We start from the raw sequence: 27,401 nt of genomic DNA on the forward strand, positions 1-27,401 counted from the left end.
AGAATGGTGAGGATTTAAAGGGCCAGCAGCGCATTTGAAGACAGGGAGATGGCGTGTGGTGAGCCCACTGAGAAGAGGAGCAGAAAGAGGAGGATCTAGGAGATCGGAGAGGGGGGTGGAGGTTTTTCTGTGGCTTTATTTATGATAGTTGTTTCTCTCTCTCCCTTTTTCTCTGTGTGGAGCATTTCAAGGCTTTTCTTCATTACACATATGTATGTACTTGGAGCATGAAGGAAGAGGAAGGAGACCCAAAAGAGCAAAATCTTACGCACAATGTCAGTAAAGATTATGGCTACTTTTACCTTCTGTAATAAGGTCTGAAAAAATTCAAGTATGGGGGTGCTTGAAAAAGCAGTCTGTGGTAAAACTATATACCATTCAGAGCAGAAAGAAAGGACTTGTTAGAGGCACAAAACTTATTTTACTGTTAGCTAAGTGTCTATTACCAACATAATCCAATCTGAATTTAATTAATACATCATTCGACCAGAACTAACTGTTTTATATTTACAGATATAGGTTGCAAACATGATATCAGGAAGAAACGGAATACGCACATGACGACGGAAAGTGATGGCGGTGCTTAAATCGAATTACCCCTCCCACTTCTGCTAGTTTTACTGAGATATCTTATGCTGTGTGAATTGGTCATTATAATTACAGACGTCCTGTGCAAAATAACAGAAATCCATCTACCCTTGTAAAACTAATCCCATCCGAACAGGGCTTAAAATACATTTTAATTAAATATGAGTAATCCAAACCAGTACAAACCACCTTAGACCAGCATTAAAATTCCATTCAGCGGGGTGTTGAAGAAAAAAAATGGCTGTTTTTGGCTTTGTAAACTTGAGATGAAAAGGCACCACATGAGAATTTTTAAATTCTGAATGAAAAAGTGCTTGTGGCTCCTGACCATCAAATTGCATCAGCTGGAGTCATTCATCTTCTCAGCGGATGACACCGCTGATATCACAGTCTCCTAAGGAGATACAGGTCTTGCTCTTTTTAATCTTTTCAGGGGGGAGAAAATGTGAGATTTAACGCTCACCTCTACAAATATGTTTGTGCTCCTGATGTACAGCGCCTGGCTTATGAAAGATGCATTAGAGCCTGTAATATGAATGAGCCAGAAGTGTGAGGCTTGAAAACACAAGCAACCCCTCTTTTTTATTATTGTGTATATATATATATATATATATATATATATATATATATTAGAATAAATAGCATCGGCTGGTGATTGTATTTGTAATTTGTATTGGTGTCAAGACCGCAGGTACCAATACCTTTATGCTGAGCTAACTCTCAGGCTTCCCTTGTGTATGGTGCTCACATGGCTGTAGGCTGACCCAAAGAGCCCTATAGGACTGCTGACATGGGGCCAGGAGATCCATCCGTCACTCTGCTGGGACCAAACACCATGAAGGGGCATACAAGTGGAAACCAAATATAGTTGAATATCAATTGCTGTGACATCTCTTCCCTATTGGCTGCTATTTCTTGGCCAAAAATGAAGTCGTTAAATCACTCGTTTACACCTGTTGTCTCTGCTGTCCTTCACAGCTCCAGGAATCCTGTTACCTGATTCATTGTACTGTAGTACTGCAGATCTCAGTGACTCCACTACACTAGCAGGTACCAATGAAAATGTATTCACAGATCTATTCAGATTAGAAAGTTTTAGATGTGTCTTTTGCATATTACAAAATGATATGCATCAATGAATGCATTCATGTAGGTTACTCACTATTATGAACAATCCAGTTCCTAAATTCTTCAATTCCCTACCCTATATGACCTACCCCAACCCCATCCCTAAACCTACCCGTCACTGGGGTTAATTCCATTTATGAGTCTTTCCCTACCATCCTAGGAAAAAAAAAATCAGACTAAACGCACCAAGATATTTAGACAGCTAATCAAATTCTTACAGCTGATGTTTCACATCTTTACTCATTTGGCTCTCTATGCAGATATCCCTTTTTCACTTTAAGAGAACCAAACATTTAAATATGGTGCACATAACAATTAAGCTTGATTGGAACTTTCCTTCTAGAGAGGACTGAATTAAAGTCTCAAGTATCTTTGATGACCCTCTTCCTGATTCACAGTGAAACACTAAATAGCCAGCAGCTTGCTTCATTTGTGGATTCCTTTTCAATGGTATGTAGACAGTTTACAAAGCCCACAAAGGGCAGTAGACCCTTTGGGATTGTTTTAGAATAGACTTGTTTGTTTTGGCATTTGGTTGGTTTTCATTGCATTAAAAAAAGAAAAAAAAGATTGATTGTTAATTGCCTGCTGCTACATATCAAGCATTCAGATCAATAATTGGCCAAACCACAGATGACAAGAACGCCACAGTTAGGGATTTTGTTTATTGTCAAGAATAAGTGTTCTTATAGATCCAAATGATTAGTCTTTGATTAGAAAGACTAGATCGGAGATCCAAATCCTAAATGGTATTTAAGAAAAGTGTTCACGTGAATCTGAATGTGATGGGTTTGAGGCTGTTGAGAGATCACCAATCTCCCCACACAGTGAAGGGTATGTGCCTGCTCATATCTCAACCCCTCATGCATAAAGAAGCCACTCTCCTCTTTAAATCCAATCTCTGTGGCTTTTATCTGCTCTCACACATGCATTTTCATACTTCTGTGGAACTTATTTTCCTTTGTGATTAGACACTTGCTCTGTTTGAATTACTATTTCACTTGATTGAGGAACCCTTACATGAACCCCTCAGGTTTAGTCTGTTCCTTGTCCTGTATTGTTTAACGTCTACGTTGAAACTTTTTTTAGGTTTACTATTAAACTACATACTATCACTCTTTTTTGGGCTGTAAATATTAGCGTACATTGAGTAGAGCAAACCTTAGTAAATCACCTTGGATGATTAATTTAAATACTCTCCTCCCATAAATTTTGCATTTGAAAGTGAAACTTCCACACATGCATATGCAATAAGTTCGGCCGCAAAAAAAAAAAAATCAGTGCTAATTTTTCAATGTGTGTCTTTAGTAAATCCTGACAGTAGTTTTTAATGCCAAAAGAGGGTTTGCGCTGGCTGTTGGTAAATCTGACCCTTAATATTTAAGTTCAATGTAAATATTAGAATTTTTAATTGGCATAAATTAATTTGTGAATATATGTCAAAGTGGCCAAACATGGTTATTTTAAAACGTTGATAAATTCCACCACAGGATAGTGGGAACATAAAATAACAGGCGATAAAGGCTTGTCTGGTAATAGCACATGAAAAATAATCCTCCAGTCTATGCTATGCTCCCTGTATGTGATCAGCTCAGCGATTATTAATTGACATTGATGGATATTATTATATAAATATTATTATAGCAAATATTATTTGCTTTTGTAGCATTATATAAAAATGTATGACTACTTGTACTCTTACTGAAGCCAGCATGTGGATGGGCCTCAATATAATTGTCTGGTGTTTGCACTTTGTCAGTCCCATTCTGCTAAGTTGCACAAAATCATATAGGAAACCCTTTCAGTTCCCCTCAATTTGGAACAGTGGGGTTTCGCATGGTATCTGGTCCATCTTAATAAACACTTGTGCAGGATAAGGCATCTCAGCACATTTCATTTGTCACTTCAGTATAATATCAGGTCTTGTCAGCGCAGTATTTTAAATAATGCTTCAAGGCTGCACACACTTCATTCTCTGAGACAGATATTTCTTCCCTTTAGCTGACACATAATTACATTGAAATCTACGAGATTTAAGCAAAATGATAACCTTTCTAGAAAGTCATATTCACAAATTCTACGGTGAACACACAAATTTGGGGTTGCTGAAAATTCCTCCTTTTTCAAATGTGGAGCTATCTATGAATGTGTGAGACTTCTTAGTAAGTAGATGACACAAACACACACACTGTCATTTATTTAAAGTGAATTCATATTGAAAAATCATGTTTTTCCAAACCCTGTTTTGTTCAGTGTCTCTAACAGTAAACTCATCATATAAAAATATAAAAGAGAGAATTGTGTTTAATTAGTAAATCACTTGACACCATATTGTTTATGTGCAGAACATACTGGCTAGTTTACTGACTGCAGGTATAATTGTGGATTTTATATTAAAAAAGTGTTTTTTTTTAAAACAAAATATAATGCAGATTTTAAAATGACATTACAATAGACATTTTTGTTTATGGAGAAATTAAGTTGAAAAAAAAAAAATCATTTTATTGACCTACTAGTAGCTAAGCCTGAGGGAAATATAACAATAAAATGAATTACCTTTATAATAAATAATGTTTTTACTTTGTGTTAAAGTTTTTTGTCTTTAGAACAATATACATTTTTTTAATCAACATTAAATCAAAATTTAAGGTTTGAAACAAACTATAAATATAATTTATTCAAAAAAAGAATACATTTGTTTGCAACACATTAGAGTATAAATTGAAAATTACAGATTGCAGTACATGGTAAATCTATTTGCGATAATAGAATAATATGACAACAAATACCAATTTGCAACATCAAGCAGCATAACCTTTTTGTATTGCTAAAGCAGTTTACTATACAAGATGAAAATGGCCATGCTCGATCTTACATTAAAAATAAGGTGAATGGCATTGCAAATGGCATGGACAGTCACATAGTTTGCTGTCCTCTTCTCTTTTTTTCCCCTTATGTTGACCTTTCTTCTTCTGACCTCCTTGTCTTTTTCCTGCATGTCAGGCTCTGATGGAGCCTAGCAGCTGTGGTGGATATGAATGCTGAAAGCTTTGCTTTTACATTATTAGCTTGACAAGCTCAACTTGACATGGAAAGGTCACATTGTAATGATGAAATGACTTGCTCGGGATTGCTCAGTGGCAAAACCCAGTTAGAGAATAGGCTGCCCACCTATAGAAAGTTAAGGTATAATTCCCAACAATTCCTAAAAAACAAGTTTGTTTCATATCTACAAGCAAAGAAATTGCATCTTGATGTTTCGTTTGAATTTTGTATCTTTGTCCCCATGCAAGAGTTGCACATTCCCACATGAAAGGACACAATTTTCCTGCTTGCAAGAGCCACACTTGACAGTGGCAGAAAGCCAATGACTTTTTGAGAAGATACGCTTATAGACACTAAAATGTCTTTTCCTCTTTTCAATCTTTCTGTGGCTTATTTCTAGAAACTTGTGTGTGTTTCTACACATGATAATGCCTTTCAAGTACAACTAGGGCAAGTTAGCATGCCAATTATGTGATCTCTGACCCTTTCACCCTGTTTGTCCCCATTTACATTCTATCCCACTCTCCTCCTGCTTGAATTTGATTGAAACTGTTTCAATAAATCATTGTGTGGCTTACGTGATAACCCAGAGTTTTTATTTATTCCTCGCTGTTCTCTGACAGCTTTTGGGCAAGACTTCAAGCACTTATTGAGAGGAACTTAGAGTTAGTTCTGTCAAAGAGATGCTAATCTAATTGCTTTGTACCTAGTACATTTTTACAACACTGCAGGACAAGCATAAACAACCAGCGCTGTTCTTTTTAAAGGGCCATTTGTCTTTATGGTTTATCTCTTTGTTGCCTCCTGTTCAACTCAACATACTGACCTGTTCCTGATAATCCTCAACTAACAATTATAATAATAATACAACTTATGTTTATTCTGGTCAACCAACTTCCAGAAAACCCAAGACATTTTACTGCTTGCTATTTATTCAAATCTTGCTTACTTTATCATTTTACTTAAAAATGATATGCATAGGGCATGCGTATGAGAATTTGATTGGTGATTATTGTCAATCAAATATTTGTGATTATTTAATTGTCTGTTTTGTTCAATCATTTATTTAAGTCTTTTATTTACATTGATCATGGAGACAAAATGCACAGGCGTGCGCCTAAACCCGTCTGTGCAAATAAAAATATTATACCCAATATTTTATATAACATTTAATATTATACATGCAATATGACATTTATATAGTATGTACTATTTTAACTATTTATAATATATATATATATATATATATATATATATATATATATATATATACATATACTGTATATATATAGGCCTATATTTGTTTTAACCATCTCCATCTGGATATTATATTAAAGTAACATAAAATGTATTATTATGATTATCAATATAAAAAAAGGCTGTGATTATCCAGTGTTTTCTGAATAAAATAAAATGGCATTTTCACTTAAAAAAAATCTGAGCATAAATCGCTGTGAAGCTTTTTTTCCTCTGCTGTAAAAATATTCCATTTGAGCCACATTTATTTGCTTGAATGCACCACACTGTCAAAGTGTCAAGTAATTACTATTGAACTTTAGTTGCTGCTGTGAGGACGTCATGGAGCAACCGTAACGTGTTGGTAAATACTATGTTCTATCAAATAGTATCCACTTTTTTGCCTCAATACTTTTTCTTTCTGCAAGCTTTTGTCTGTTTGTTTTGTCCCAGATGTGTGGTACCTTGTGAAATGTTACAAAATCTTTACAAACATACATTTTCATTAAGCATATGTATTTTCAAGCACTCCCTTTAAGTCTCCAGGGCAGAACATATACGTGAATTAACAACCAGTATTATCAAGGTTACAGGAAATGACATTAAATGCCATCCTGCATCCTGTCTGATCTGAGTTGTTGACTTTCCCTCAGTGTTTATGCTGCTGTTGTTCTTTATCGACTGCGTCATCCAGTTTTGTATGAGTAAGAGCCCGTTGTGGAAAATAGCTGTCATGTTGTCATGTTTGTCAAGGAATAATGGTGTTCTTTTGCCATGTAAAGCATTTTAGATAAGGTCCCCTAACGGCTGATATATGAAAAAGGGATGTGAAATTGGTTTACCACAGTGTAGTGAAAGAGTAAGTGGCTCCAAATGCAATGTGAGTGATGCAGCGCTGAACTTAAAGTCCTGCTGTGATTCTGTATTGAGGAGCAAAGAAACCCAATGGGTCCTCAAATACATGTACTTTGGTCTGCTCCTTTATAATAATTTCTCATTGATCGCTTGAATTTTTGTTTCTCATGCCTTAGCAATTACATGCACATTTTAATACAGCGGAATGCACAGAAACAAACTGAGCAGATCAAGTGTGAAATTAACGCAGATTGTGGCCTGGTTAACATTGTGTTTATGGATTCTTGTGTGGTCAGGAGCAATGAGGGATTTAGAGTTTATTTGTTTTTCTCTGATTGTTATTGACCGAGGGAAGAACACTGGTGTATGAAAGTGTAAGAGGGGCTCCTGGAGAGACACTTAATAGGCACATGTGGGAATTATATGTGATTTTATATATATATATATATATATATATATATATATATATATATATATATATATATATATATATATATATAAATTAATTTGAATCATAATTTCCCCTCGCTGATAAATCTGTCATAAGGAGACGGCCAGAACCAAGATGAAGCCAGATAATGAACTTCCGATAAAGGTCTATGTGGTCATGGCCTTTTTTCTTAAATGAATGATTCTCACATAGTTTAGTCTCATTCTTAGTTTTTCTGAGGACGGGGGAAACCAGGTCATAGATGGTTTGAGAGTGCATTTATTGGCTGGCTGCAAGCTGGAAGTCCTGCATTTCAATGAGTACAGAATATTTCTCCAAGTGATGACCAGAATCTCTAACAGTCAAGTTTTAGACTACCTGTCCACCAGTCTCTCTTTATAAATCTGCCAGTCATGGTTGTGAAGTTTTTTTTAAAAGAAGTAGTTGTTTGTGGTTGATGAATGTAGGTGTATGAAAAATAACATGTTACCTATTAAATATGTTAGTGCATTAAATGAATTTCTGATTTAATGCGGTTTCTCAGATACAAAGACAAAAGGCTGTCTGCCTCATTCCAGACATATTTGCTCTTGCTGTCGAATGTTTACCTTTGTTAGTTTGTGAATTCAAATGACCTTCCCTTGTCAAGTCAAATCAAAATAACTTTCAGAACTGCATCATATTAAGTTATTAGTATTCTGTAATCATTTATTCACTCTCGTCTTTCCAACCCCGTATGATTATCTTTCTTCTGTGGAAATTCTGTTCTTACATAAATCTTTGATATAATTTATATATTTGTTATGCTATAAATATAAATGAGTCTGATTCTAACTCTAATGCACATTATTAAATGAGCTGGGATGGTTAGTCGATCTTGATGTCCATTTCTAAGGTTCAGATGCACAAAGACCTTTCTGAGAGCGACTGATCTGTCAATGTACTAAAGGTTAGGCTTTGTACATCTTTGCTCTCTTTAGGGCATACTTGGATTACACTATGGAGATTTTTTCCCCCCTCAAGCACGCTCAAGGCCATTTTTTTTTTTTTTTTGTGCTGGTTGCATTGGAAAATATAGCTACTGAATACCAGTGGCTGCGGAGGCACCTAGCCTACCAGTTGAAGAAAAAAGGCTATCCTTCTGTCCTTTTTTTTATCCTTCTGTCCTTTTTTGCTGCAGCAAATGCACATCCAATGGTGCGGGCCCCTCTGACATGCTAACATAGAATAATCTCCCAATCAAACTTCGCTTCCCGAAAGTTATAAACTGCCTCCGGAACCCATTTAAGGTACAAAAAGTGTTTTTTTAGCTCAGCTGAGCCCTCTTTGTTGCTGTGTGGAGCAGACTGTGTCAGTCACCTCTTCCTGAACGTCACTCAGGCACTACAGTCTCATGAGGAAAAGCAACTTTTTGATATAAAGTTTTTCTTGTTCCCGAATATTTAATATTTAATATTTCAATAAGTATTTGTTCGAAATAAGTATTCATACAAAAACATGTTAATTGTGCCTTTCCAAATACCGTATTTGGGTTCGGCTCCACCCCTACTCTCCACTAATAAGTGGTGGGCGTTCTGGTGCAATATGGCTGCTGTCGCATCATCCAGGTGGATGCTGCTCATTGGTGGTGGTGGTGGAGATTCCCCCCCCCCCCCTCTATCTAAAGCAGGTTGAGTGCAGAGGAATGTTACAAATATATAAATATAACAAAATATGATTTATTATTTTTAGTTATTATTATTGATTGGATTGAAGATAAAGATGCCAAAAAATGGTAGTTAACACTCTTTTCTTTCACCAGTCAGAGTGTAGAGCTGAAAGTCTGTTCAGAAGCCCATGCTGTGCTACATTCTGGTATACGTTCAATGCAGAAGCAACAACAGTCTTCCATACTCTTTGACAGCTAGGCACACATCACAAACTAATACAGGTTAATTGCTTCCCACCTTAGCTGGATATTTCATTAAGCCCTTTTCCGTTCGCCTCCAACACAAGACGCCTGGTGCTCCCAGGTGCGAACAACTCTTGGCATTGAGGAGTTTGGGGTTTAGCTGAGATTTCACACCCACCCACCTCGAAATGTGTGGACTGCAGTGATGAAGGGGAGTACAAGGATGCTAATACATTTGTCTGCTAGATCACTGGAGAGAGAAGTATCAAAGAGTGCTGCTAATTGCAGTGCTCCCTTCATACATCATTGAGTCAAGTGGAAATAATTCAACGTTGCATTCGGATTTGTTTTGTTAAAAGATCCCCTGACACCCCGGAGGAGGAAGAAGAGAAGACAGAAAGGGATGAGTGTGAGGGGAGGGATGTGTGTGGAGGAATTATATACTGAGCTGAACGTTATGCTGATTTGGGTTTGTATGTGCCATGTTTTTGTCTACAGATTCATAAGGGAGGAGGGACGGATGAAAAGAATGTAAACCTGATTTATCTTGAAGTTGGCTTTGATAGTTGTCACAGTATATACTGTACATAGAAAAAAATACAGAGTGATTGCATAAAGCATTTGGACACTTAATAAGTTTATAAGATACTTATAAGCCACATTCAAATGTCTGAACATCTCTACGTTAAATAACAAAATATCAAACCAAGGTGCATCCGCTATCTATCCATCCATCCATCCAACCATCCACCATCCATCCATCCATCCATCCATCCATCCAAATAATTTCTATACACCTATACCTTTATATATAACTTTCTAAAGCAGTGCATTCATACTTTGCATAAATACACAGCTTACATTTTGTGATAGATGGTGTCAATGCGTCCATACATTTTATATTTAAACATACAAAAATGGATGTGTAAATGTTACTTGAGAATATCTACCAATATTTAAATGAGATCAGGTTGTGTGTGAAACTAGACTTTATATTATATTATAATCATATCACCAGACAGTATTGAACTGTAGTTCTGTGGTTGAACCTGTGGTGTACACTAATAACTGATGTAGAAAATCCATTGAGAGCACTCTGCTTGCCAAAGTGCATTTGATTTGTTTAACATAACTGTGTGTCCTATTAATTCAACTGAACTGTCTTTCCGAGGTGTGATTAATATTCATTAAATATACTTTTCTCTTCTTTATTTTAGCAGATGTTATACTAAAACGAATGACATGTCCATGTATTCACATAAAATTCATGAATATTTCTCTCTCCTTGTCCAAGCTTTTCAAACTTCCACTCAGACTGTTAAGCCGCTGGGACTTCCTAGAAGGGTAGAAAACACCTCAGAAGACTCGCTTTCACGTGTTCACTCACTTTACTCCCACAGCTGTCACAACATTGATCCCTCAACACACCATAAGCATTTCCCTTGATAGACATTCCTCACTTCACCCGAGCAAACAACGCATTCTCATCCTTTAACGTCATATAGAACGCTAGTGACAAAACGGCGCTATACTACGCACATGGCACCCGTTATCGTTAATATAACACGTGCTAAAGGGAGCCATGTGCGTAGTATAGCGCCGTTTTTGCATATAGCGTTCTATATGACGTTAAAGGATGAGAACGGGCTGGAGCAAACCATGTTCACCTTAGAGAGAATTTTTTGATGCTGACTTTAAACCATCTAGGTACCTAATTCCCTGTGGATAAAATCATGTGGACCAGTTTATTTATTAATATATCTGTTGGCTAAAAAAAGTTAGAAGGTAAATTATTTTGTATATCCATGCACAAAAATACTGTTGTCTCTTTGTTTGGTTATGCACAAAAACACTGGTGTCTCTTTGTTTTGGTTGCTTGTGATCAGTTAACTTCCTCTCAACCTATTAAATAATAGATAAACTGCAGAGTAAATTTGAATAAAACGGGAACACAGCAGTGTGAAATAAGCTAAATTAAAGTTTTCCAGAAGACTGGGAAGATGGGTCTAAACTTTTTAATTAGACTGTGTCCACGTACCAACCCTGCTCTGGATGGAGGACTGTGGGATGGCAGCGTAGAATCAGGTAGCATGTAAACAACATGCAAATGATGGATGTGTAATGGACTTGCAAGCAGGGAGAAAAGTAAAGCTTACTATCTGAATGGAAGTCACTTAATCTTTCACACAAGCATGAAATACCTTAATGGAAGTAAACTTAATCTGTGATAAGCTGTGTGTATGTGTTTTAAAAAGAAAGTTATTAGGCGGAAAAAGCCAGATAAAATCCCATTTAAGAAGATTTGTCTTAATCCTAGCAATTAATCCATGATCACAGTAATCATTAGTGTCATCAGCTGTTCTCTAATGAATCTGAATATTTACATATCAGAGTATTGTTGTGAATTTCCCCAAGACGAGGTTTCAAAAATTCCCAAAACCATTTATTATGAGTGAATGTTTCTGAATTATACAGCAATTGTGGCTGGCGGTAACAACTTTTGTGTGAGCTCTACACATTTCTACAAACACATTTAGACTAATGGCTTGATTGCAAAGCAGCTGGAGGCCATACTCTCATTCCCTGGGTCTCCAGAGTGAGATATTGCATCAATAAATATATGGCTAATGGGTGAACATGCCAGGCTAGGGTAAAACACTTCAATAAGAGGAAGACTGAGGATGACAGCTGAGGGATCCATCAGTAGAGCAGAAACTAAAGATGATTAAATAGCTTGTTATTCGTACACTGGCTCATGGTTGTTCGCGTCTAGGTGAGAGGGACAAAGAGCAGGGTATATGTCCTCTTTTTATTTATTCATCATTTTGCATATTTTGTCCTTAAGGACTGGTAGTGTGACAAATATGTTCATACTAAAATGTAATGGGAGGTAATATACCAAGAGAGCCCAGATTATGTAGGATACTGGACACTTAAATAATGTCTATTGTTTTTGCTCTATTACAGAAGGCAAGTTATTTTCGATTTGGTGGAAGTGGCAACTACTGAAACATGGAGAAAATGGTGCTTTACAAATGTAAGTTGAATGCTTTATCATCATCACTCTTGTGAATAGACGCAATATGTAAAAAGCCATTTTGGGGCACTTCTTTTTATTTATATACTTGCCCAACTTGTTAAATCTAGCAGCAACCTTGAATGTAAAAACATTATTAAAATAAAGTGTGTTCCATTTGAAATACTACCCTTCGTATATTCATCCATTAAATGTCTGAGTATGTTTACTGAGGCATGCATGTAATGTATATAAGTTGAGGCACAGCTTAAAATTTCTTTCTTTGCAATTGTTTTAGCTATTCCCTGCCCTCTGTATCGCTATGGCAACTGTAACCATAGCGCGCTCAGATGTTCATAAAGCGAGGAGTGGAATATCACCCACAGCTGCGGCTGTTGAGGTGATGGACGTGTGTGGAGAAGATGAGGCTGAGTGTAACTGACTGATTGATTTACAGTTATGTGTGACACTGAAGGATGTGGGGCCCAGATGTGATCCAAGAAAAGCTGACCCCAAGGACTGCGGGGCTCTCTATGGTTTATGAGGCTGTTAACTCTTACTCTGTGTTCCCCAAAATAGAGCTCTACATGACCCCACAGGTAATAGCATATAGAATTTTTTCCATTAGCCTACTGCTTTTGTATTGACCTTTTACTGAAGTAAGGGTAACAGATGTTTTAATATTTCTTTTTTTATGTTTTTATATTGAAGTCTTTTTTTGATGTTTTGTATTCTAACATTTTTAAAGGGTCATGAACTGGCTTTTTAAATTGTATTATATTTTTGTCTGAGGTGAACTTATGATGTTCGCTTGGTTTTTGCATTCAAAAACATCAAAATGAATAAGTAATAGGCTATTTTCTACCCTAGTTTTGAGCCCAACTCAGAAACGCTCGGTTTTTATGGGCGTCTCGCACTGAAGACTTGGAAGTAAACGCCCACTGCTGTGAGTGGATAACAGTTTTGCATATTATAATGAGTTTCAACTCACCTCGTCGGTGCACGTGGGTGAAATAGTTTAAAAAACGTCCAATGTTGTACTGTAAAATGGCAACCGGACTGATTCGCCCATACATGTTCGACCCAGAGTCCGTGTGTTACACCATTCCTGTCAGATCCAAAATAGACGGAACAACACTGTTATTTAATCTTAATCGGTTTGAAAATCGGTCGCATTTTTGGTCCTCAGAGGGTTTACAGCCAAGACTGTAGATTATGTATTGTTAAGTGTAATTACACACTATATAAAAAATACTGGCAGGTTTTTAATGTACACTTGCCAATACTATTTCTATATTTCTCTCTTGATGACTTCAGACAATTTCTCACAATATTTTACCCTAAAAAGTATATGATTTTTCTGGTTAAATCTAATACAGATTTACTGTATGGTAAACCTCTTGCATCCAAAAAAAAGAGTTTTTTATTTAATTGTATACATATTATATTTTTTATAAATATATTATATTGTCTTTCTTTCTATATAATATATTTTCTAATATATATATATATATAGTATTTTTATATTTTAACTAAAACGATGTTTTACTGTAACATATTTACATTTTATTTCTGTTTAAATTCCAGTCATAGTGCAGTGTGAGGATGCAGTTCAATGTGATGTGCTTCTGTGGTATGAGGGTAGGCGAGTGGCATTCTTCAAACAACGTGCACTGTTGACTTACAGTATCGCATTTGGCTAAAAGGGAAATGAGTTGACAGTTTGACTGCTTGTTTGATCTTATAAGCTGGCTGCTGTCAACAGCTGCACACAAACACACACACATTTATTTTTCATCTGAGCTCATGACTGTATCAAGGTCAAAACATTTTAGACACATGGAATGATCTTTGATCAGACAGAACAGAACAAATAGGTCCTCTTGACTTTTCATCTCTTACTTCCATTATATCAGTTTGCAGGAAACTTGAATTCCAATTTGTAATTGTAATTGAAGTATAAGAAATTAGTTTAAATATTCCGTTTTATTTAATACATTAGTTTTTTGCACCAAAATGGAAGAAATTTTCCAGAATGCTCTTTAAAATTCAAAACTCTTACAACATATAGCAGGATAAAAGATTCCATCGGTAAATCCTCTTCCTGTCATTCCAATTCTAATTCAAATTCAGCATGATGTGGCCATTTCAAATCCCAGCTCATATACGGTTCTTAAATTCAAACTTTTGCCAACCCTGTGAATAATAAATGAATACTCTGAATGCTATTTTGAACAGAACCCCCGCATAATCTTGGAAAACCCAAGAGAGATGTGTCACACGTGTTTATGTGGATTCCACTTTGAAAAACAAATCGTTTGCTGAGCCTGGTGTCAATAAAAGCTTTTATTGGACTAGCTTTTAAAGGACGTTTTCAGTTCTGAAACTAGGATATTCTTATAATGTGATGACCTCATAGATGTCATAAGCTCAAGGAAAATTTGATTTCTCAGTTCATCACCCCTTTAATTCCAGTAAATTCTGATTTGTGGGTTGTAGGAATGGCATATTAACGTTCTTGACAATTTAATTGAAGTTGGGAACCGGTTCATTATGTATGCGCTCTTAGACGTACCATGATTCTAACTATGACAGCTGCATTTTTATAGAAGATACCTCAATTTCAGGAATGAGGGATAAATTCATTGCGCAAAGTAGAATTTCAAAGTTCCACCTTGTGATTTTATGTATTTGTTTAGCGGTTTTCTGTCACCTCGGGCCTAACTCAACCAATTCACGAATCTTAAATTTGCAGGATTACTGTTACAATCTCACAAATGGACAGTAAAGCTTTCACAAGGTTCCTGCTGTCACAATTTGCAGTGTTCACCTAAAGAGCCTATGGAAACTTGTTTCCGCCACTAAATAAAAAAAAATAAATAATTGTGACTTTTTCCTCTCACAATTGAGAGATATGAAGTCAGAATTGTGAGAAATAAAGTCACAATTCTGAGAAATAAAGTTGCAATTGCGAGATAAAGTTGCAATTTTGAGAAAAAAAAGTCGCAATTACGAGAAAAAAGACAGAATTGAGACTTTTTATCTAACAATTCTAAAAAAAATTCTCACAATTGCGAGTTTACATCTCGAAATTCTGACATCTTTTCTCAGAATTGTGAGATATATTAACTCGCAATTGCGAGTTATCAGGCCAGTTCTAAGAGGGGAGAAAGATAATAGAAAAACTATTTTCCCCTCAGAATAGTTTATATCTCACAATTCTGTCTTTACAACACGCAATTTCGACTTTATATCATGCATTTCTGACTTTATAATACGTAATTGTGATTTTGTCAATAAAGCAATGTCTGTCAATTGTGATTAAAGTCAGAATTTTGAGATAAAAGGTTGCAATTACCTTTTTTATTTTTCATTCTGTGGCGGAAACAAGCTTTCATATATACCACTGGGTTTGTTAATATGCATTGAGAAAAACATCAGCAATATATCAACTCAGATACTGTATGTCACGGATGTCTTTACATAAAATATCTATCACTTTTAGACCATAAATAGTCTTTAAAACGCATGCTGCATTCTCTTTTACATTACTAATGGTGTCAAATTCTCAGTGTGTGACAGGGCTCTGAGTGACACGAATGACAGGGCTGGAATGGGCTCCGAGGTCTGATAGAGGTGCAAATCCATTTCTGTTTCCGCCATTGTCCCTCCAGCACTTCATCCTGGGTGCGTATCCTCCACAGTCACCTCTCTCCCCCTCTCTCCGTTCTTCTCTCCTTGACATGTTCTTTTTCTCCATATCTAATTTAAAATTGGCTGGTCAGCATCACAGACCTGACCTCTCCATTACATAACTCATAATTGACTTCCTAGAGAATTCAAGTAATTTAAGTGTCTCTTTCCCAAATCAGCAGGTTGGCAGGCAGGTTTCAGGGAAATTGCTGGGAACAAGTGTGGGTGTCTCTCTGTGTACGCGAAAAGCCTTTAATGCAATTTTCTCTGCATGCAAATTGACACATCTTCGCAGTGATGACTATATAACTTAGGTTATGCTTGTTGTAATCTTCATAAGCGTGCATTTGCTGGAGAGGTGAATAATATGAAGTGTAAGAAATGTAGATGACTAAATGTGCTTCCAAAATGAGTGACTTTTCCAGCTGCAAAAACCCTCCTCAGACCCACACTGATTAGCTTTGTGGGTTGGCCAGGTATGATGGGCTTAGACAGGCTTATTTAAGATAATCTGTGACATTGCATGAGGGAATCGTCCTCACATGTCGGCAATCCTGACAGCCTGCCTTCCTGCAATAGCATACCAATCAGTGGATTGAAAAGCTTTTGGCTTGTTCTCTTTATGAGAAGCATAGAAAGTGTACATCAACCAGAGTGGTGATGTCTTTCAGAGGGGTCACATTTTTGCAAACTATTTTAAAGATTATTTTCTGGCGTATTTGTAATTTGTAGATCAATAAAGTGATAAATAATGACAATGTTTATGTTTTTTTTGTCAGTGCTACATCTGATGGGGATGCACTCAACACTCTGCTGTTGCTATGGTTACTTCCTCTGGGTAGGTAATTGTCATTGAAATACAATACATAAGTAATCATGAAATTAAATAATGTGTATATTTAAATCTGTAAATAATATTAATGAACTATATCTAAAATGAATTATATATCAAGTAAATAAATAAATACTCATACTCTACAAACTATTAGATTTTATTTATTTTTTATTTATACATTTTTGTTTGTGTTGCAACTGACCCCATGAAGGCAAACTCAATTTCTGTAAACAAGCGTCTATTTACCAGCTACTGGTGTTTGCATTTAAAAAAACAAACAAACAAAAAAAAACAGGGCTTAAAATCAATCAGTTCGCTCTGAGGAGAATCAGTATTGTGAGCTAGAATTGACAGTACGAAGCCTGACGTTTTTCCCTCTTTTTCTAATTCTCTGTGTTAACAAATGTTTTTAATACATGCTTTATGCTTCCTTGTATTTGCAAATGGAGGTCTGGACAAGGATGGTGAGTGAACCCTTTCTTTCGTCTGTATCAACTTGCTAACTTTAGAATAGGCTACAAGGGAAAGATGGGGAGAGGCTGTTCTTGTTCTTGCTCTCATCTATTTTAATGTAGTCTCCATGTATGTATTTGTGTGGTTCCTTGAAAACCAGCCCACATTTAGGTGATCTGGATTTGTCCAGAATATATACTGCCACATATGCATTTCTCCTTATATGGACTTGTTTTTCTCTTTGTCTTGCTTTCTATATAATGTAATGTACTGTATATTCTCATTGGATGGTTGCAACACCATCCCTGGACAATGTATAAAAGCTAACATACAGAACGTAAAGCTGAAGAAGTTTTGTCAACAGAAATTGGCAGAGATTGAGAATGAGTCTTAATAAAAATAGATTTATAATCTATCAATTACTACTCCAAAAACAATAACATTTTGAACCTCTGATTTGAGGTTACAAAACCTCAGATGAGACAGTCCTAATAATTGACAAAACACAAATCCATTACATTCGCTGGTAAAAAAAAAAAAACCCTTGTAACTCCATTAAGCTTGATTTAGGTAAAATGTTAATAATGTAATGACACATGCATGCAGGTGTCTAACCATATATAATGCCACAAAACTAACTTGTTTAATTATTTAAAAAATATTTTAGCTTGTTTTTGTCGGTTAAATTTTAGCTGGTTTCAAAGCACACACCACACTGGTTATTACCGGTACATGCCATATATTTTCACTGAGATGGAATGCTTTAACGGTGGCATATCCTTGGAAAAACTCCTGAGATCCAAAAGCTAATGCCACCGCATTACATTTAATGCGCTTACATTTCACGCATGTTGGATGCGTCAATGTCACATTTGCATAGGGCATACTATTTGAAATCCTGATTGGTTGACTGACAAAATAAAATTAAACATAATTATAAAATAATACTATTAACTGGTTACCGGCCTTATTTAAGTGATTCAGACACCCCCATTATTCGTACACTGACTTCAACGGAACAAGAATAGAGTATTTTAACCTGATTTTTCACTTCAGCAAGATAACAGAAGACGCTCAGGATCTCACAACCAACTTTCCTTTTTTTGTGTGTGTGTCACAGAATACAATAAGAAGTTAATCAACACCCATTGTAGAGAGTGTCTGTGAATAAATCTCTCTTAATTAGGATATTTTACCCAGTTTTGGAAATGCATGCTATCCACAACATTCCCAATGCCTTATGGTGTTGATAAGAATATAAGAGTGAATTGGGATTTCAATTATAATCTCCAGAGCCTGTCTCTTCATTGATTCAAGATGATGATGATGATGATGATATATGCGTTATTAATCCTGAGGGAAATTCGGCATTACTAAGATTTCTATCTCATTACTTAGATAGAAAGTCTGAAGTCATTATTCCACCACTAATGGGATGAAAACGTATAATTTACTTGTGTTTTAACCATGAACAGGTCTAATATGTTATCGAAATCAGATTCTAAAGATAATTTTCTTGATTGTCTGAATCATACCTCTTCGTTTTAACTGACTTCCTGCTTTTTATATTCAGGGAAATATCTTGGGAGCATATCTGTTTGTGCAACAATTATATTGCATATGACCACAGAGTGGACACTGCAAATCAAGAGACTTTTTTACCTGACTGGATTATGGGGTGTCGACCAGCTCAGGTGCATGTAAATGAAGGCGGCATCCAGCTGGAGAGCGGCGCGATGAAGAAGTAGACTGTGGTCTGACATTGACAGATAGGGTGTGTCTCCAGCTATCGACTTGGGCCCCGCCTCTACACCACGTCGCACTGCCCTTTGAAAGGTGCCAGAAAGATGTGCCCTATAACTCAGCAGCCGATTGGGGCATAAGCGGGAGGAGCAGGAGAACTGGCTGCTGCTGATAAAGCTTCGCCCTTGAGAGGTGAGGAAGGGACAGGAAAGGTGAGGAGGGGACAGACATTCATTTGGACATTTACCAGCAGCTCTAAGGATTAATTCAACATGCATCTGCAATCCCATAATTCCCAGAGCTCATCATGATTACAGAGTTTTCCATTTACACGTGCCAGCATTTCCTATGTGAAATTTCTGTAGTTTGGGGAATGAACATAGGATAGGATTGTTTTGTTTAAATAGTGACGAGGAAAGCCAATTTGTGAAAGCGGAGATGTTAAAAAAAATCAGGAACAAAAAAGTCTCGCACACTATCGGTCAAAATAGCTTTATTCGCTGCGATGTTTGGTCGTTTGACCTTCATCAGACGGGACACTTTCTTTTGCCTTTTTGTTTTTTGTCTTTTTGTTCTTGATTTTTGATCTTTGTTCTTTTTTTTTTTTTTGGTCTTTTCTCGCATATATCTATTACCTTGCAGATGTGCAAGGGTAATTGTTCATAAAAAAAAACAAGTTAAGCTGATTAGCTAGTATAGTTTGCTGGTTTTAAGGGAGTTTGGGGCACTTATCAGCACGTCAGAATGGGAAACCAGATTCCTGACTGGCTAAACCAGGTAAAAGCCAGCTTAAACAACCTGCTAAGACCAGCAAACTACCATTGAAATGCTTTTTTACAGCAGTTTATACTAAATATATTTTAAGATGTATATTTTAAGAATATTGTATACATAGGCCTACTTAGTACATATAAAATATGACAAGATATAACAACTATTTGATTTGCAAAAACACGTAGTTCCTGATAATACATACTGTATTTGCATGCAATGTGTGCTGTGATACAAGCTATTAAATACGTGTCGATAACTGTGTGAAATGTGCAGACATGCAGGTAATTGTCCATAACAAATTTCAATAACTTCAGGCAGCTCACTTTTTAGATAGCTATATTTTTAACTTCACCCTGCAGGACCTTTCAGTTTCCATTTTTGTCTTCCCATTGTTTGATGGATGATGGTTGTGTTGTTGTCATGTTTTGTTCTTTTTGTTCTATAGGGGAAAATCAGTACAGGGGCAGAAAAACAAAAAGGTTGTTGGAATTGTGTGTAAATTAATATCATCAATAGTCTGTAAGCTGGGGAAATTATAACAAAAGAGTTCACTTATTCTGCACCCCTTGTGCCATCCCATCAAGAGTGCTATTTTGAATCTGTAGGCTTACAAAGCTTCTGTCTGGGGTGATCTGTTTGTTTCTCGGTGGTCTCCCGTCTCACACAACATCTGTAATGAGAGCTATCTGTGGTTGCCTGCTGTGGTTGAACTGCTCATGGGTCAATTTAAATGTATCATATTGCTCACATGGTTAAAAGCTCTGGGCTGGCATTTGCTTTGGTTTTTTTTAATGACATGTACTTTTAGCCCCGCAGATTGAACCCAAAGAAGGACTAATTGGTGGACTGTTGCAAACACCTGCCCTAAAGCTGAATACTGAATTTACAAAGGTTTTTAGCAGGACTGGATATCAAAGAGCTCATCAACTTTACTTCATTCATTGATTCTCATAATGGATTCAGTGGCATCCTAATAGAGGAGTGCAGTCTAATTTTCTTCTCTGTACTTGTCCACTCTCATTACAGAGGTTGAGAAAAGCCACTGAGCCTTAGCATGATATATCCATTCTAGATCAGTAGATATATACAGTAGATAGATATATAGTTACAGTAGATAGATACAGTAGATGTTTAGATATTATGACTGATTCTTTTGTTCATTAAAAAGAGAGATGAATTGTGTCAACTGTGTTTCTATTCGCTTAAACTGTTTCATTACTTGTTAGATTTTCATCATATTGTGAAGGGCAAACATTGATTTTTCTGCCTAACAGAGAAAGATATGCCTTCTATTTGCCAGACATGCAGTGAAAACAATGAGTTATGTATCAGTTTATGTAACCAATTTATTACAAGCCCTTTTTGGGGAGAAAATCATTTTGCTACTTTGGTTTATTATCTCTGGAGCTGCGATGGTTGACAGGATATAAGATGAAATGTATATCCATCACTATATGCAGGCCCATCATTCCACTGGAGTAAAGTAGACAGATACAGTGACTGTTGAGATAGAAATGCTTAAATAAACAGATTAAGGAGAATGATCAGTTAACTTTTCTTTATCCAAAGTTTATCCAATAATAAACTGCGTTTTAGATGAGGGCAAATGTCATTAAATTGTAAAAATAGGTGGAACGGAGCATGCACAATTGCATATCCAATATTGACAGATAATATTAAAGTAATACAAACAAATCTCTAATTCTGGTATAAATATATAATGGATCCCTCTTCATAGCTTTTGCAGTGTTAGTTATTTGCTCCCCTCTAATTGATGCATTCTACAAATCACCACAGGCATGCAACACTCAAATACGTCCTGTACTTGCTCATCTAAGTTAGAGCTCTTGATTTCCCATGAGGCTCATCTTCAATGGTTTGAAAACATGTCACTTTAATTAGCACACCGCTAATATCCATGGAAGATCTATAACATAACACAGAAAGTACCAATTGCTGCTTTGTTTTTTTCTTTTAGCTTTTAGTCTGCTACTCCTTGTGAGGTTTTTGAGAACAAAAGTAGCCTGCTTTAATCTCAACCGGTGTGTTACATAGTTCAATCTCAGAATCAGTTAGATAAAGATTTTTATCAAGGTATCACCTTAATCAGCGGGAGCCTGTCAGACCCTTTTGTCATTGTGACTTTCAATAAGACACCTTCACATATACTGAGGAGGTGTCAAATACACCAGGACGCAGCACATGATTAATATAGTGTGAATTTGTGCAGACATCACTGTCTTCACTCTCTCTCTCTCTGAGTGCTGAGATTGTGGTTTGCTGCAAGGGAAATACTATTCCATGTGTTGAATATTTTGTGGAGTGAATCACATTTTTAGAATAAACCAAATCTAGAGGGATTTAATTTTAGATGTGATTATTAATATTCTATGTCTTCTTGCTTAGGATGCTGTGCACACTCTCTATAGATGAACGGAAAGTCAAAAGCAACTCTATGCTGTGCAGGATTTTTTTTTTTTCCTCAAACCATTGATTTCTTTGCACGTCCATCAGGGGATTGCATACGCAAGTTCATGATGTCATACAGTACCATCAAAACAATGTTACTCAGATTTCCAGCACAGACTTGTTAGCAATGAAGGACAAAAAATGTGAGCCATAATCAAAGATAATCTCTTTTTTTGGCTGTAAAATATGAAAACATAAAAAATCAACGCATTCGCACCCCAAGGCATCACCTTTTGACCAATATCCGACGCTTTAGGCGCCCTTTAGCGTCAGTTACATGACGTGATCCTACGGCGTCATCTAACTGACACTAAAGGAAAAGTGTCAGTTAGATGACGCTGGTAGGTTTAGGTCTGGGGTTGGGGTAGGCTAGGGTTACACGGGATTCTATGGCATAATTTACTTGCTGTTCATAACCTGTTTGGCTTTCTGTTTTGGAACACAAGTTTTCAAAGAAGTTTTGGAAGTTTTCAAATGGACAGAAGCACTATTAGTACTATTGGTGCACTGTTTTCCAAGTCGTGGTATGATAAACAGACTTAAAATTTAAGCTTTTTTTTTTTTTTGTTAATCTTTTCCAGTGCTGTTAAAGGTGCAATGTGTAATGATTTTGAGTAGGCTATCTATTTACAGAAATGCAGTATGACATCCATAACTATGTTTTCAGTGGTGTAAAGAACTTAATTAATAAACCGTTATGTTTTTGTTACCTTAGAAAGAGACATTTATATCTATTTAACCGCGGACACCCCCTTCTATGAAGGTCGACATTTTATTTTATATAGGCCTACATAAAGTGAAGAGAATGTATAAAATAATTTATATATTTAAAAATATTCGTACAAAGACTATATAAAATGTCACAACCAAGCCTCTTCTTGTAATACCAAAGATCGACCGTTAGATATAGCCTACTCAAGATGAATTATATCTCATGTTTAACCACTAGACTAGAGACATCAGAACCAGCGGCAAACTTCAGAAGCACTAGTCGAGGTAAGGCTGATCCAGATGGGGTGCATAAACGCTGAGCGCCCGGTGAACGCCTGGATCTCACAACTCCAAAAACGTCAGATCAAATTTTTAAATAGGTGCTATCTTTATAAATAATCCACAGAACTGAGCTTTAAACAACTACATTGTCAACTGAAAAACTATTAAAACTACATTTCGTGACACAATAACAGTAGTATTTTTTAAATTTCGCGGCTTTTCTCCTCTGCATGTTACTATTACTAATTATTTCATGACCAAATACAATCAGAAACAAATATTCAGTCTTGCTTGTGAAAGATAATTCCACAAGACCTGTTTTCAATAGTGTGGTGATTTGTACAGCCCCAAGCAGCAGCAGCACAAAACAGGCTTTTTTTTTTAATTCTCGAGATGTATGAGAAGTATGAGAAAGTTGCCCTCCGCTTATGGCGGCGCCGTTGACGTACGCTCCAGCGGCTAATAGGCAAATGGGTAATCCATCAGCCGGAAGTTGAAGCCTCGCGGGAGCCACCATTGTAGCAGAACTTCACCTGCTGTTAGCATTCCATTGACTCCCATTCATTTTGGCGTCACTTTGACAGCAAATAGTTTTACATCTGAGGCGCCCAAAGACTCCATTTATCCATTTACATATATTCATTTAGCTGATGCTTTTACCCAAAGCGACTTACAGTTATATATGTCAGAGGTTGCACGCCTCTGGAGCAACTAGGGGTTAAGTGTCTTGCTCAGGGACACATTGGTGTCTCACAGTGGATTCAAACCTAGATCTCTCACACCAAAGGCATGTGTCTTATCCACTGCGCCATCACCACCCCACCTATTATTTATTTCTAAAGAAACACAACAATGTATAAAAGGCTCCATTACCTTGTATCTTACGTTATGGCCCCGTAGAAGCAGTTTTTGTAAAAATAGGCCAACGATTGCATCATAATGAATCGACTCTCCGTCGCACATTAGAAATTAACGTATAGACAGAAGGAGAAGCTAGCAGGCAAGTTTGAGCTTGCACAGTACGCCTGGCGATCAGCTTTTAACGGGCTTCAATTTTCTCCGTTGAAATCAATGGGGTCGCTGTGTCCATTTATTGCACAGTCTATGCTAATATAGCGTCTGTGTATTTATTATGTCTGGTTTTAGCCACCGTAGCTTTTTCGAAAGGGAGGGGTGAGCAGTTGGCTGAGCCATTAGTGCAACTCGCAACCGAACCGCTAGATGCCACTAAAAATCACACACTGCACCTTTAACTACTGTGACCATGGAGTTGATCAGTCCAATTTATAAATGAATCATTAGGACGGCTTGAATCAGACGATTCAAGTTCTTCAAAATGTCTCTTGTTGTTTTTCACAGAAGAAAGAAACTCAGTTTGGATTGACATGGGGGTGAGTAAATGATGGCAGAATTTTCATTTCATCTCATTAAGAAGCAAAATTGTGCATGACAATGAGACAAGTTTGGTTTTCATATTAGGGACTTAGACCATTAAGCAAGTTGCTTGTTTATTCTCAGCATAAATTTAGCTAAATTTTGTGAAGTTTATGCCTAAAGTCGATTTGCAGGGTAAGAAAAATTAACATAATTCAAGATATATGCTTTTAAAACAAATCGTATGCAATTTTGTCATGCAGACTTGTTTTTAATGAGGATTAGCCTACATATTTAACTGGAAAACATGACAAAAAAAGCTAATTAAGTAAATGACATTTGTTGCAAAGTCATTGGTTTGATGCTGGGTTGTTTTTGGTTGCTCGGATGAAAATAACTGAGGAAATTTTCACAGCTTATTGTTTTGTTGGCAGTTCAGTTAACAAAACGTAGAGTAGCTATGTCCACGTTTGGCCTATTTCTGTCTTTACAAGTTTCACTGAGTTCTTCCTTGTGTGCCCCTGATAATAAAGTCACTAACAAAACCGAAGACCGGAGAGGCTGACGTTAATTAAGTTTAATTATATCTTGGTCCTCTGCCACCTTTCTGATTTAGAAGCACAAACTAATGTCAGCTGTAGGACTGAGAGCATATTGGTCAGGGGACAGAAGAAAGGTGTTTGATTAGTTTGTCTGAGACACTGAGCAAGACTCTTTTGTGCCGTACTTGTTGCGACATCTCACAGTTTCCATAATTGAAATGAATTAATCAAATGTTCAAAGCATGACTGTCCCTGTTTAACATCTCACTTTGGTATATATTTTTTTTTCTATAAAGGGCCCTTAAAGGTATAGCGGAGGATCTTTCCGAACTTTAGAGAAGACCCGCCCTCTCCAATTCTTTTTAAAAATGCACATGCGCAACACTTTCCTCCCGAGAGGGAACACAATTATGGGCACAATAGAGTGCCGAAGTTACGACGTCACTCTGTAGGCTAAAACGCGGAAGTGAGTTAGCATTTTAGCATTACGGTTCCCTTGCTCTAAAGCCTATGGGATTTTTGAATGGGTTTTTGCTAAATCGCCTGAAATAAGGTCTGTGGTGAACAAAGCCTCTAAATATTTTCACGTTTTGATCTATGACATAGAACACACATTTATAACCTGCTTGTGGTTTTTTAAACTTTATTGTGTCTGATTGTGTTTTTTAAAATCTTTATATAGGCTTCAACATTTATACATTTTGGATTACCTTGTAAAGATTATCTTGCTAGACAAAACGTGTAAGGGTCATAACCCTTTGTTAAACACAGATCTTATTTTTTGCGATTTTCCAAAAGTCTATGGGGAAAATGCATTGCTTTTACGACCGAGGGAACCCATGCGCCGCTAGCTTCCGGGTTGTCCTACAAAGTGACGTCATCACTTCGGCACTCTATTATGTTGCAAATTATAAACTAACTCAAAAACATTCATGCAAGACAAAATGTCAAATGCTCTTCTGTGTTTTATTTACTTATTAAACTGATAGATTGAGTGACCGAGGACTCAAAACATGATATGCAATGGAGAAGTAGCTTGTTGCATTTGTGTAATAAGTACTATGGTTAACACATTGGAATTATCGAAAATGAACGCACAAGGTTTTAGAATATTTCAGCGTGATACCATTTACCATTTGGTCATAAGGCTACTTTAGACAAATTGAGAGGTTTACCGTGTCTACGCGGTGCATGATTTGTGCCAGGGCTAGAATCGCTAATCATATAGCTTACATTAACTTTTACTAGCAGTGATTTTAAATGGATTTCTCCAAATAGCATGACAAGCTTTACCTGTCTAGTAGAATTGCGACTGCGGCATCAGTGGGAAGCCCAACCTGTGGTTTAAGCGCACGCCAGTGTGTGAAATATGCACCCAAAATCACTCTGGTCTTGTTTCTATATTCTGTGGCCTTTCTGTTCTTATCATACACTTCGTATACCTTTTTTTCTCTTTCGACCCTCAGCCAATTTCAAAGGAATGGCTGAAACCGTAACTCATCACACGTAATATACCTGAAAGCGAAAACTACATAGGGACGAGCATGTACGATGGCCTTACGTAAACATATCACCAGAATAATTTACACTTATAGGTGGACCAATAGTATAGGCTACCCACCCGGAAAAAGAAAATCCTCCACTATACCTTTAAGTGCAGCACATGGAAAATAGGATTTAAAATAGGATTTAAAAAAGGACATTGTTTGAAATGTTTTAATCATCAGCTCTGTGTTTGTGTTGCAGCTCTTGAAAATCCCCATGGCAGCTTTACTTTTTGTATATCAAACGCTTCTCTTTTCTTTGCTGAGTGTTGGAAATGTTATGTCTTTCACGTTCTAATTAGGCAATTCCTCAGTTGCACAGAGCTGCAAAATACCCTCTTATATTTCGAGTTTGATGTCTTGTTTAAGGCTTTGTTTTAGATCACTGTGTTTCATAGTGACAATGATATACTAAAAAAATACCTTTTTTTTTTATACTTCTATAGATCCTTTCCGTAAGCTTTCCTACCATATTAAATGTTCTTCTGATGTAGCAACTGACAAATCCTTTTAGCATCCTTAAAGGAATTGAAATGGAAATCCATTCCAAACCTGTATTACTTACTTTCTGTATCAACACAATAATTTTTTTAAAACAGTTAGTTCTTTCAAAAATATTTGTGCTCATTAATGTACATTTACTTCGTTCAAGTAATAAAGTATTCTCATAATAAAGTATTATAAAGTATTATAAAGAGTGTATAATATGCCATTGAAAATACATATGGGTAAGGGGTTCTAATGTCTGTCGCCATGTTGCCCCTCCATCTTGGAAGTAAATTAGCCAAAGAG

At 36.5% G+C, this 27,401-nt stretch overlaps 1 long non-coding RNA gene across 1 annotated transcript; it reads left to right on the top strand.

Moving 5' to 3' along the window:
* The first annotated feature begins 83 nt into the window (after positions 1 to 83).
* Positions 84 to 21,154, top strand: LOC120466065 (uncharacterized). The gene is made up of 7 exons (XR_016169697.1): positions 84 to 1,638; positions 12,141 to 12,210; positions 12,647 to 12,788; positions 15,762 to 15,876; positions 16,662 to 16,720; positions 17,167 to 17,181; positions 18,744 to 21,154. It is a non-coding gene; the product is annotated as an uncharacterized LOC120466065 (long non-coding RNA).
* The last annotated feature ends 6,247 nt before the right edge of the window (positions 21,155 to 27,401 follow it).

The sequence above is a fragment of the Pimephales promelas genome, chromosome 9 (assembly GCF_988280905.1).
Source record: "Pimephales promelas chromosome 9, fPimPro1.hap1.1, whole genome shotgun sequence".
Taxonomy (NCBI): Eukaryota; Metazoa; Chordata; class Actinopteri; order Cypriniformes; family Leuciscidae; genus Pimephales; species Pimephales promelas.